The 10,906-nt window shown below is 44.7% G+C and overlaps 1 protein-coding gene across 4 annotated transcripts in view; it reads right to left on the reverse strand.

Annotated features, from left to right (window-relative positions):
- The window catches only part of myom2b (myomesin 2b), a 147,300-nt gene extending 143,047 nt beyond the window's left edge, over nt 1-4,253 (reverse strand). For 2 of the 4 annotated variants that reach the window (XM_072251129.1, XM_072251130.1), the window contains exon 1: nt 4,137-4,252. The gene's annotated coding sequence lies outside the window, so the exon portion shown is untranslated. Of the gene's footprint in view, nt 1-4,068 lie in introns of all 4 variants that reach the window. The other 2 variants (XM_072251126.1, XM_072251128.1) reach the window with 2 other exon arrangements.
- Between the last annotated feature and the right edge of the window lie 6,653 nt (nt 4,254-10,906).

The following is a 10,906-nucleotide window of genomic DNA, read 5'->3' on the forward strand; positions in this document are numbered from 1 at the left end:
ACAAGTCATTGCTGAGAATACACTAGGAGTGTTGTGTGTATATTTCTAGTCACCATTCTAGTAGGAAGGATTGAAGCTGGAAAGTAGGAAGGATTGAAGCTGGAAAGGGTGCAGAACAGATTCACAAGGATGCCACCGGGATTGGAGGGTTTGAGTTATAAAGAGAGACTGGACAGGCTGAGACTGTTTGCCCTAGAGTACAGGAGACTGAGTGATCACCTCATAGATGTTTATGAAACCATAAGGGGCATAGATGAGTAGATGGCCACAGTCTTTGCCACCAGTATAAGGGAGTCTAAACCTAGAGGGCACAGGTTCAGGGTGAGAGGTTAAATATTTAAAGGGGACCTGAGGCACAACTTTTTCCACAGCGAGGGAGGTGTTTGTATGGAACAAGCTGCCACAGTAAGTGGTTGAGCTGGGTACAATTACAATGTTTAAAAGACAATTGGACAGGCCCATGGAAGGGAAAGGTTGGGAGGGATATCAGCTGAATGCAAGAAAACATCGCCAGTTTTATGGGCGCCTTGGACGAGTTGTATTAAAGGGCTGATCTCTATGCTGTGTGACTCTATGTCCAGATCTCACAACACTTAGATGTAATTGGGCAGCAAAATCTCATTGGCCTGGAAGGGCCTGTTACATTGCTGTAAATCTAAAAATGTTTCAAATTGTATTAATGAGGTCTTTGAAAGGGTTCAGGGTGTAAAAGCATGTCAGGTTGCTGGTAAATGCAAGGATTCTGCTTCTGCACTCTCTGACCAGAGAATCACATGGCACAGAAACAGACCCTTCGACAGACAACAATGCTTTAGGCCTGAATCACATTCACCTGCATTTTGTCCTTCCAAGCCTCGAGAGCTGGTCGATGAGTTTCTGACCTGCTGTGGGAGTGTTTGCCCACCAACACCTCGGACAGAGCATTCTAGGTTCCAGCCAACCCCAGCAACCAGTCGCTGGAGTCCATTCAGATCCCATCACAGGTACCACCATAGGTAAGTAAGGCCACTGTCAAATGGGATGTGATGAAGCACAGGCCAACTTCATGGTGAACATTTAGCATGAACCCCCACATATGCCTCACAACTCTAGAAATCCTAGTTTGATCCTGATCTCAGATACTGTCTGTGTTTTAACAAGGACAAAGTTCTTGCTCTAAATAAGAATAGGAATTTGATTGTAAACAAGGTTGGAGAGTGGAAAACTGACTGGATGAGGACTAACTTATCAGAAGGGATGGACTACAGGTTTATAAATACAATTGAACTAGACATGCCCAGGCATCATCCCTGATGAAGATGGCAGAGTTTGTCATCAAGACATTGGTTATAATTGATACCTGAACCTGGCTGGAAGTTTGAGAAGAATTTATTCACCGTATGTTTAGAGTTCACATGTTCTTGCTGTTATCCCATAGATTCCCCAAGTTTCTGTGCAGCTTGGAAAGGTTAATTCTCCACTGTAAATAGTTTCCAGTGTGTGAATGAGGGGTGGAATTTGGGAAAGTTGATGGGAATATTGAATCAGAGAGGATGGGTAGTTGGGTAATTGGTGTAAATGAATAGTTGGTGTAGATGGGGTACTTGGCATTGATTTGGCTTGATACAGCACAAGAACATTCAGCCCAACTCATCCATGCTAACCAAGTTTTGCAAAAAGAGGAGTGAGGGTCCAGAGGAGGTTCAAGAGAACGATACTGGGGATGCAAGGGTTAATGTATGAGGTGTGTTTAATGGTTTTGAGCCTACACCAGCTGGAGTTCAGAAGAATGAGGGGGAATCTTATTGAAACCTATTGAATAGTGAAAATCATGGCAGATTTATGTGGAGTATATGTGGAGATGATGTTTCCTATAATGGGAGAGTCTAAGGCCAGAATAGAGGGATATCCCTTTGGAACAGAGATTAGGAGGATTTTCTTCAGCCACAGAGTGATGAATTTTGGCAATTTATTGCCATGGATGGCTGGGGAGGTCAAGTTGTTGGGTATATTTAAAGAGGAGGTTGTTAGATTCTTGATTAGTCAGAGTGTCAGATGTTATCCGGAGAAGGCAGGAGAATGTGATTGAAAGGGATGATAAAACGGCCATGATGGAATAGCAGAGCAGACTTGATGGGCTGAATGGCCTGATTCTGCTCCTATTGTTATGGCTTTCCCATCTGAGCTAATCCCATTTGTCCTTGTTTGGCCCACATTCCTATTTCTGATGCACATCAGGCCATCTTCCCACAACAATGAAATGCAAAGGCTTGGATCTCCTGGCTGTTTGCTTTCAAAGTCAATGTAAGTTTATCATCAAAATACGTATTTGTCACCTTTTACTATCCTGATAGTCATTTTTTTGCAGGCATTCACAGGAAAATAAAGAAATAATACTATTTATGAAAAATTATAAATAACAAAGACTGCCAAACAACCAATGTGCAAAAGAAGACTCATGTTGCCATTAAAATGTAAATAATTCAGAGCACAGGAGTTGTATAACACAGACGGCCCAAAGGAAAATATCGCAGCGACGGGGAATCCGAAATAAACGCAGAGTGGCAGAGTACTCAGCGGCTCAGACAGCATCTATGGGGGAGAACCGAGGTGTACATTGTCTAGCGAGAGGTTGGAGGAGTTGCACAAAGTTACAAGGAAGGGTGAACTCCTCCCCGAGAGGAGGGTGTGACTTTGCTTTTGGCAGCCAGTTCCATGGCAAGGTGGGAACAAGGTGACACGAAAGCCGGGAACATCAAACCTCCCATTCCAGAGACGACCGCACAAAGCAAGCGTTACTCTGGAGCAACATACTGCTGATGGATGAGTGTTCCCTCTTAGGTCGCATGTCCCAGAGACCCCCTGTTCATAAGGCCATAAGACATAGGACCAGAATTAGGCTATTCGGCTTATTGCGTCTGTTCCGCCATTCATCATAGCTGATTTATTATCTCCTTCAACCACGTTCTCCTGCCGTCTTCTCGTAACATTTGACGCCCTGACTAATCAAGAAACGATCAACTTCTGACTTAAAAATACCCCATGATTTGGCCTCCATGGCTGTCTGTGCAACGAGTTCCACAGATTCAGCCCCCTCTGGCGAAAGAAATTCTTCCTCATCTCTTTTCTAAAGGCCAATTCTGAGGCTGTGCCCACTGGTTTACACAAAACACTCTGCAGATGCTGGGGTCAAAGCAACACTCACAACACGCTGGAGGAACTCAGCGGGTCGGGCAGCATCCGTGGAAACAATCAGTCTGGAACCTACCAGCCTTCTCCTTCCCTCCTTCCCCCCACCTTCTTTATGGGGCCTCTGCCCCTTCTCTCTACAGTCCTGACGAAGGGTTCCGACCCGAAACGTCGACTGATCGTTTCCACGGGTGCTGCCCGACCTGCTGAGTTCCTCCAGCGTGTTGTGAGTGCTGCCCTCTGGTTCAGACTCTTTCACAATAGAAAACATCTTTGCCATTGATGAACTGGGAGGATAAACGGCAAAGGAGGGAACCAGAGTAGAAGACACATTCACAGCCATAAAACATTAACTGTCCTTTTGACAAGCCTTGAGTCGCCTTTGTACAGACCCCGTTCCAAGGCAATGTGTCTCGGGATTGTCGCGGTAATGCGGGTTTCAGTGGGTGGGTAATAAGAGTCCTGACCCGCGGTTAGCTGTTCATGCCCCCGCCACGGCCAAAGTCGCGACCCCATTCCCATCCACCCCCGTTCTAGAATTGACAGGGTTCCACCACTGAATCGGAGCCGCCCCCGTTCGCCTCTCATGGGCACGGCGCAAGGGATGGAGAGCGTCAGGGAGTATTTTTAGCCCCTTCTGAATGCCAAGGAGACTTGGAAAAGCCACTTGGTCAAATCCCCGGAGAAAGCTCCTTACATGATGCCGACATCAAAGTCAAATATGTCGCAAGATAGGAACATCGCGTTTGTCTCCGAGGTAGTCTATGCACACTTGTAACGCAATGGTTAAACAAGCAATAGGTTCAGCAGGCGCGGTAAAACAGCAGGATTAGCAGCGGGAACAAGTAACTCGGAGCGCAATACATCCCGAGTTTGGGAAGCAGGCGGACTTCTGATCACCTGTTTGGGGTGGTCTGCAGCCCTCACCGACCACCTCGTCCAATTCAAAAAGGGGGAAATAAACTCACCGAGCGATGGGAAAGTCGAGCGTTGGGAGACTGAGAGGAGGGTCTAGCTTCTGCAGCCACCAGGCTTCTGGCTGGCAAAAAACAAAATAAGTCCTGGGGTGAAGCGTGCTTGCTCACCCAAGAGACCCTTTTATGGCCAGGCACGCCGTTATATATAGAATCGCCGCTCTTACGTTGGTATAATACTGTATCTAATTCGTATGTGCGATTAAATGCAATGTAGTCCCGTACATCTGTCGGATTTTATACCACAGGTAGACAGGCTGGTGTTGATTATACATTAACCAGCCTCTCTCAGGTCTGCAGAGAGCTTGAGATATGATTTAACCCGGTGACACCTTCCTGTTACTTCAGAACAGCTTGTAGTGTTTAGTAATCTGCCACCCAGCTAGTTATTTTGTCAATGATAAAAGGACTTAATGAAGGGTCTCCGCCCAAAAGGACGGCTCTTTATTCCCGTCCATAGATGCTGCCTGATCTGCAGAGTTCCCTTCAGCATCCTGCATGTGTTGCTCTGGGTTAGGAGATTCTGCAGAATCTCGTGTGTTTATGGTTATTTTATCAAGTTCACGTTTATTGTCATGGGCAGACATACCCCGGTATGAAAATTAGTTTCTTACATCAGCCAAAAAGTACCCGACAACCAGGAGTTAACATAAAGTTTAAAAAAATCACCGCTAATAAACATAACGATCTAAGTGCGAGAGCCCATGCGGAAAAGTCACTGTTAACCATTTTTAAATAGCCCAGGGACGCCTGTTGCTCTCGGGAACCGTCTCATAGCAGCAGATTTAGGCAATTCGGTCAATCGAGTTTGCACCACCATTCTATCATGGCTGATTTATTTTCCATTACAACCACATTTCCCTGCCTTCTTCCTGTAACCTTTGACGCGCTTACTAATCAAGAACCTATCAACCTCCGCTTTAAATACCCCCACACAGCACCCTTGATCCGCCACCTCTCCACATCTTGCGCCGCGAACACAACATCGCCTCTTTTGAAGCTTACACTGTTTATTCCCCCCCCCCCCCTTCAAACACAATGGGAAACTTTTCTTTTTGCTGCACTTATCCTTTCGAAAGTCCTCTTTAGGATGCCGGAGGGAATTTAAATGGAGGGAAAATATTGCTGACGGAGGTGCTGTTAAATAAGGAAACTGGTGAGAAGCGGCGTGCTCGTCTTACACACACTATCTAGTTTCCTTATGGACCTGGAGAAGACGTCGGGGACGGTGGGGGATGATGGGGCTGGAATGGGGGCGGGAGGTGAAGGAAGGCGGTGTTAACAGTTCCAAGCAACCGAGAGAGGAGACTAAAAGGAGACACTGGAGACCACACGTGCTGGATTCCGGAGCAGCCCACCAAAAACAGTAGGAACAAAGCCGGTCAGACAGCATTAGTGGAGGGGAATGGAGGAGGAGGTCTGAAACTGGCCACCTCGGCCTTCTCCACACCGCAGCCACCTGAGCGAGATCTCTTCCAAACTCCATTACCCTATTCACATCCTCCAAAGCTGGCTACCAGTTTTACACACACTCCCACACGACTGAAAATTTATTATCAACGAGTTTTGTAACCATTTTATAGGAGTTGGGACGTTATTTTGTAGTTGTTATTGAGATTTCATCCCTATATACGATGCCTCTTTTAATGAAAGCAAACATTCCGTGCGCCTCTGTTAACTAACTTGTCCCGAGCTGCAGTTAGAATCGTAGCAGTTGGGGTAGTCGCTTTACAGCGCCAGCGATAACGGATACCCGCCGCTGACTGTAAGGACTCCAGTCCCTCTCCAATTCAATGACATCCTTTTCAACCCAATAATTTCCCCTTACAGTCCACAGCAAAAGTAGTGAGGTAGTATATTCCAGAAGGCAAAAGGCCATGCATTGAGTGAAGGCAAATTTGCTTTCTCATCTCTGTCTGAACTGGTTAGCCCCTTATCATGAACCCCTGGAAGCAAAAGGGGTCCAGCTCCGAGCCTCACAGCCTTCCACTCAGAAAACCACGTGTCAGTCGTTCCGCTTTCCTTCATGCTATTAATCCTTGGATTCCTTTTTCTTTTTAAATCTTTTTATTAATTTTTCAAAATTATAAACTCAATAACAAAGTTGGTACAAAGAGATTGGAAAAATGTTCAACAGCATATATAAAATGAATTTTAAGTGACATAAAAATAAAAAACTTCCAATCTCATAATGAGATTACACATTAACAAAGAAATAAAAAGAAAAAAAATATATAAACCAAAAAAGACCCCAAAAGAAAAAGAGAAAAAAAAACCCAAAAAAGGCAAAACAGGGCTAGACCAACAACTTATATCAGACAAGATCCATAATGTCGCTAACTCCACTCCTCTCATCATATAATTTTAGAAAAAAGATTCAGAAAGGTCAGATTACATCATATGAAAATGTTGCATAAAAGGTTTCCAGGTATCTTCAAATTTAACCGAAGGGTCAAAAATATCACTTCTACTTTTTTCTAAATTGAAACTTAATATGGTTTGAGAAAACCATTGGAATGTAGTTAGAGGATTAATTTCCTTCCAGTTCAACAAAATGGATCTTCTCGCCATTAAAGTAACAAAAGCTATCATTCGGGAGGCTGAAGAAGATAAAGATCTATGTTCTACCATTGGCAATCCAAAGCTTGCCGTAATAGGATGGGTCTCCTGTCCTCTTTTGGAAAAAAATATTGGAAAGACATTTTTGATTTTATTTCAACAGTTCTATGCTTTGATTTAAAACCCAATCCTTGGATTCCACGGATCCTCACGTTTCTGATCAGCCTGTCTAGAACTACCCCATCAACTCTTCTGGTCACTTCATCAAAATATTCAATGTCAGTCATACATGGTCTTCGCATAACACATTGATGCAATGTTATGTTGTTGGTAGACCCCAGCCATCTGGCACCACTCTGTCAGGAAACACTGGCAAACTGTAATCAGTATCAGGAAATGGAGAGAAGGTTTGACACAGACGCAGAGCAATGGAGATAATATATCTTTGAGTGATGACTTTAATAACAAACTGCAAAATATCAAGCTACGAGTGGCCACAAAACAAGAGAGAACAGATACTTAACATGACAGGGAAACAATGCAACTGAGGGGTAGCAGCACCTGGTTGAGCGAGTATAGAAAGGACTGTGAATGAGTGAAAAAGAACTGTGGATGAGAACTGAGTTTAAATAGGCTGCAGGTGATGAATCGGAAAAGAGTGGTCGGTGATTCCTGTTAGCTGGATGGAGACTGGGAGGTGCCTACCTGTGCAGGCCTGAAAGTCAGAGCCTCTGTACTTTCCTCCCCTGTTTCTTTTAATGGATTGGGATAAATTCCACAGATTAAAATGAAACAGGAAATTCACAGGAGATCGGGCAGTAACAGTGGAGATAAAAATACTGAATTGAATTGGTAAATATGAGTGGTAAATTAATATATTATTGCCAATATGTACTGAGGTACAGTGAAAAACTATGCATGTCTTCTATACAGATCATTTCAACACATCGATGCTTTGAAGTAGTACAGGGGTAAAAAGCAGAATGAAACATTCATAGAAACATAGAAAAACATAGAAACATAGAAAACCTGCAGCACAATACAGGCTCTTTGGCCCACAATGCTGTGCCAAACATGTCCTTACCTTAGAAATTACCTAGGGTTACCCTTAGCCCTCTATTTTTCTGAGCTCCATGTACCTGTCCAAGAGTCTCTTAAAATACCCTATCGTATCCGCCTCCACTACCATCGCTGGCAGCCCACTCCACACACTCACCACTCTCTGCGTAAAAAACTTACCCCTGACATCTCCTCTGTACCTACTTCCAAGCACCTTAAAACTGTGTCCTCTCATGCTAGCCATTTCAGCCCTGGGAAAAAGCCTCTGACTATCCACATAATCAATTCCTCTCATCATTTTATACACCTCTATCAGGTCACCTTTCATACTCCATCACTCCGAGGAAAAAAGGCCGAGTTCACTCAACCTATTCTCATAAGCCATGCTCCCCAATCCAGGCCACATCCTTGTAAATCTCCTCTGCACCCTTTCTGTGGTTTCCATGTCCTTCCTCATTGTGAGGTGACCAGAACTGAGCCCAGTACTCCAAGTGGGGTCTGACCAGAGTCCTATATAGCTGCAACATTACCTCTCAGCTCCTAAAATCAGTCCCATGTTTGATGAAGGCCCATGTACTGTATGCTTTTTTAACTACAGAGTCAACCTGCACAGCAGCTTTGAGTGTCCTATGGGTTCAGAATCCCAGATCCCTCTGATCCTCCACACTGGCAAGAGTCTTATCATTAATGCTATATTCTGCCATCATATTTGACCTACCAAAATTAACCACCTCATATTTATCTGGGTTGAACTTCATCTCCCACTCCTCAGCCCAGTTTTGCATCCTACCAATGTCCCGCTGTAACCTCTGACAGCCCTCCACGCTATCCACAACACCTCCATCCTTTGTGTCATCAGCAAATTTACTAACCCTTCCCTCCACTTCTTCATCAAGGTCATTTATAAAAATCACAAAGAGTAGGGGGTTCCAGAACAGATCCATGAGGCACACCATTGGTCACCGAACTCCATGCAGAATATGACCCATCTACAACCACTCTTTGCCTTCTGTGGGCAAGCCAGTTCTGGATCCACAAAGCAGTGTTCCATTTGATCCCATGCCTCCTTACTTTCTCAATAAGTCTTTTATGGGATACCTTGTCAAATGCCTTGCTGAAATCCATATACACTACATCTACTGCTCTACCTTTATCAATGTGTTTAGTCACATCCTCAAAAAATTCAATCAGGCTTGTAAGGCACAAAGCCATGCTGACTATTCCTAATCATATTATGCCTCTCCAAATGTTCATAAATCCTGCCTCTCAAGATCTTCTCCATCAACTTGCCAACCACTGAAGTAAGACTAACTAGTCTATAATTTCCTGGGCTATCTCTACTCCCTTTCTTGAATAATGGAACAACATCCGCAACACTACAATCCTCCAGAACCTCTCCCGTCCCCATTGATGATGCAAAGATCATGGCCAGAGGCTCAGCAATCTCCACCCTCGCCTCCCACAGTAGCCTGGGGTATATCTCATCCAGTCCCGGTGACTTATCCAACTTGATGCTTTCCAAATCTCCAGCACATCCCCTTTCTTAATATCTACATGCTCAAGCTTTTCAGTCCGCTGTAAGTCGTCCCTACGATCGCCAAGATACAGAGTTACATTGAAAGTGCGGTGCAGGCAGACATTAAGACTGAGAGATCAGTTCATTATTCTGCTCCTATGTCTGACGGTCTATTTAATGTACAAAAGATCCATTGTAACTGCAGGTTAGAAATTGTCCTTGAGCCTAGCGGTACATGCGCTCAGGCTTTGGTATCTTCTGCCGGATGAAACTGGTGGAACTGGCCTATTTGTACCTCAGCTGGACAGGCTGATATTTCTTTTAAACCTAAACTGTAAACTGTAATTTATATATATATAACATTTTACATTCATGACCAATGCATTTGGTACTGTTCACTTATTATTTTATTGTGGTATTCTTTTCCACAGATAGCTATGGAGGTCAAGCCACCATTCGGTGTATTTATAGCAGAGGTTGATAGTTTCTTGATTAGAAAGGATGTCAAAGGTTACGGGGAGAAGGCATGAGAATTGGGTTGACAGGGATAATAAATCAGCCGTGATGGAATGGCGAAGCAGGTTCGATGGGCCGAATGGCCTAATTCTGCTCCTATGTCTTATGGTCTTAAACCGTGGCATCATTCTCTCATGTGACAACCCCGCCCCCCCCCCCCCTTCCTGGGGCGATACACCATCCAGTTTTTCGAAGGACTTCCCCACCTGACTCAGCGCTGCCTATCCGGCAGCGGAAGGAGCCACAGAATGTGGTCCTTCCCCACAGAGCAGAGTCTCTCCTTGGCTGCACCGAGCTTCAGCCAATCCAGCCTGAACGTGTTTAAATCGGTGTTTCAACACAAGGGCCGTGGTACGTCCGCATTAAGATGACCGCCAGAAAGAAGGTGCTTCTTTAAAGAGATCAGTCGGTGGAACAACCTTTCAAAGGGAACGTCCAAAGCACTCATCCTCGAACGGTATACGGAATAGGCGAATGTCTCAGTGAGCGGAGATGAGAGCTTCTTAACTGAGCCAATTAAGATCGGTTGTTCACAGGATGTTACAGTAACTCATGAACCAACGACGCGGGTGGGACCACTGCGCCACTCAGTGGCTAAGTATGACCGTACTTGTACTTTAGTTTCCTACAGTCGAAAGAAACTTATCGTTCAATATTTGTGGCATTGTATCCATCAAACTTTAAATGACCATTGAAATACCGAAAGACAGCGTAGGGGTTAGTGCGACATTATTACAGCTCGGGGCATCAGAGTTTGGGGCGTCCTCTGTAAGAAAGGCGTTGGGTACGTTCTTCCTGTGAGTGCGTGGGTTTCCTTCCACAGTCCAAACAAAACCTACCAGTTGGTAGGTTAATTGGTCATAGTCAATTGTCCCGCGATTAGGCTAGGATTAAATCGGAGGTTGCTGGGCAGCGCAGCTCGAAGAGTCGGAAGGACCTATTTCGTGATGTATCACTAACTAAATAAAACAAAAACCTGAAAATGACACAAAAATACACCAAAAAAAACAAGATGGGATGAGCTGGGTGGGCACCAAGTTCAGCATGAACTGACTGGGCCGAAGGGCCTGTATGCCTATGGATATTGCTTTGTGACACCTGACCCAGTATAAAA

This window comes from Mobula birostris, chromosome 2, assembly GCF_030028105.1.
Source record: "Mobula birostris isolate sMobBir1 chromosome 2, sMobBir1.hap1, whole genome shotgun sequence".
Lineage (NCBI taxonomy): Eukaryota > Metazoa > Chordata > Chondrichthyes > Myliobatiformes > Myliobatidae > Mobula > Mobula birostris.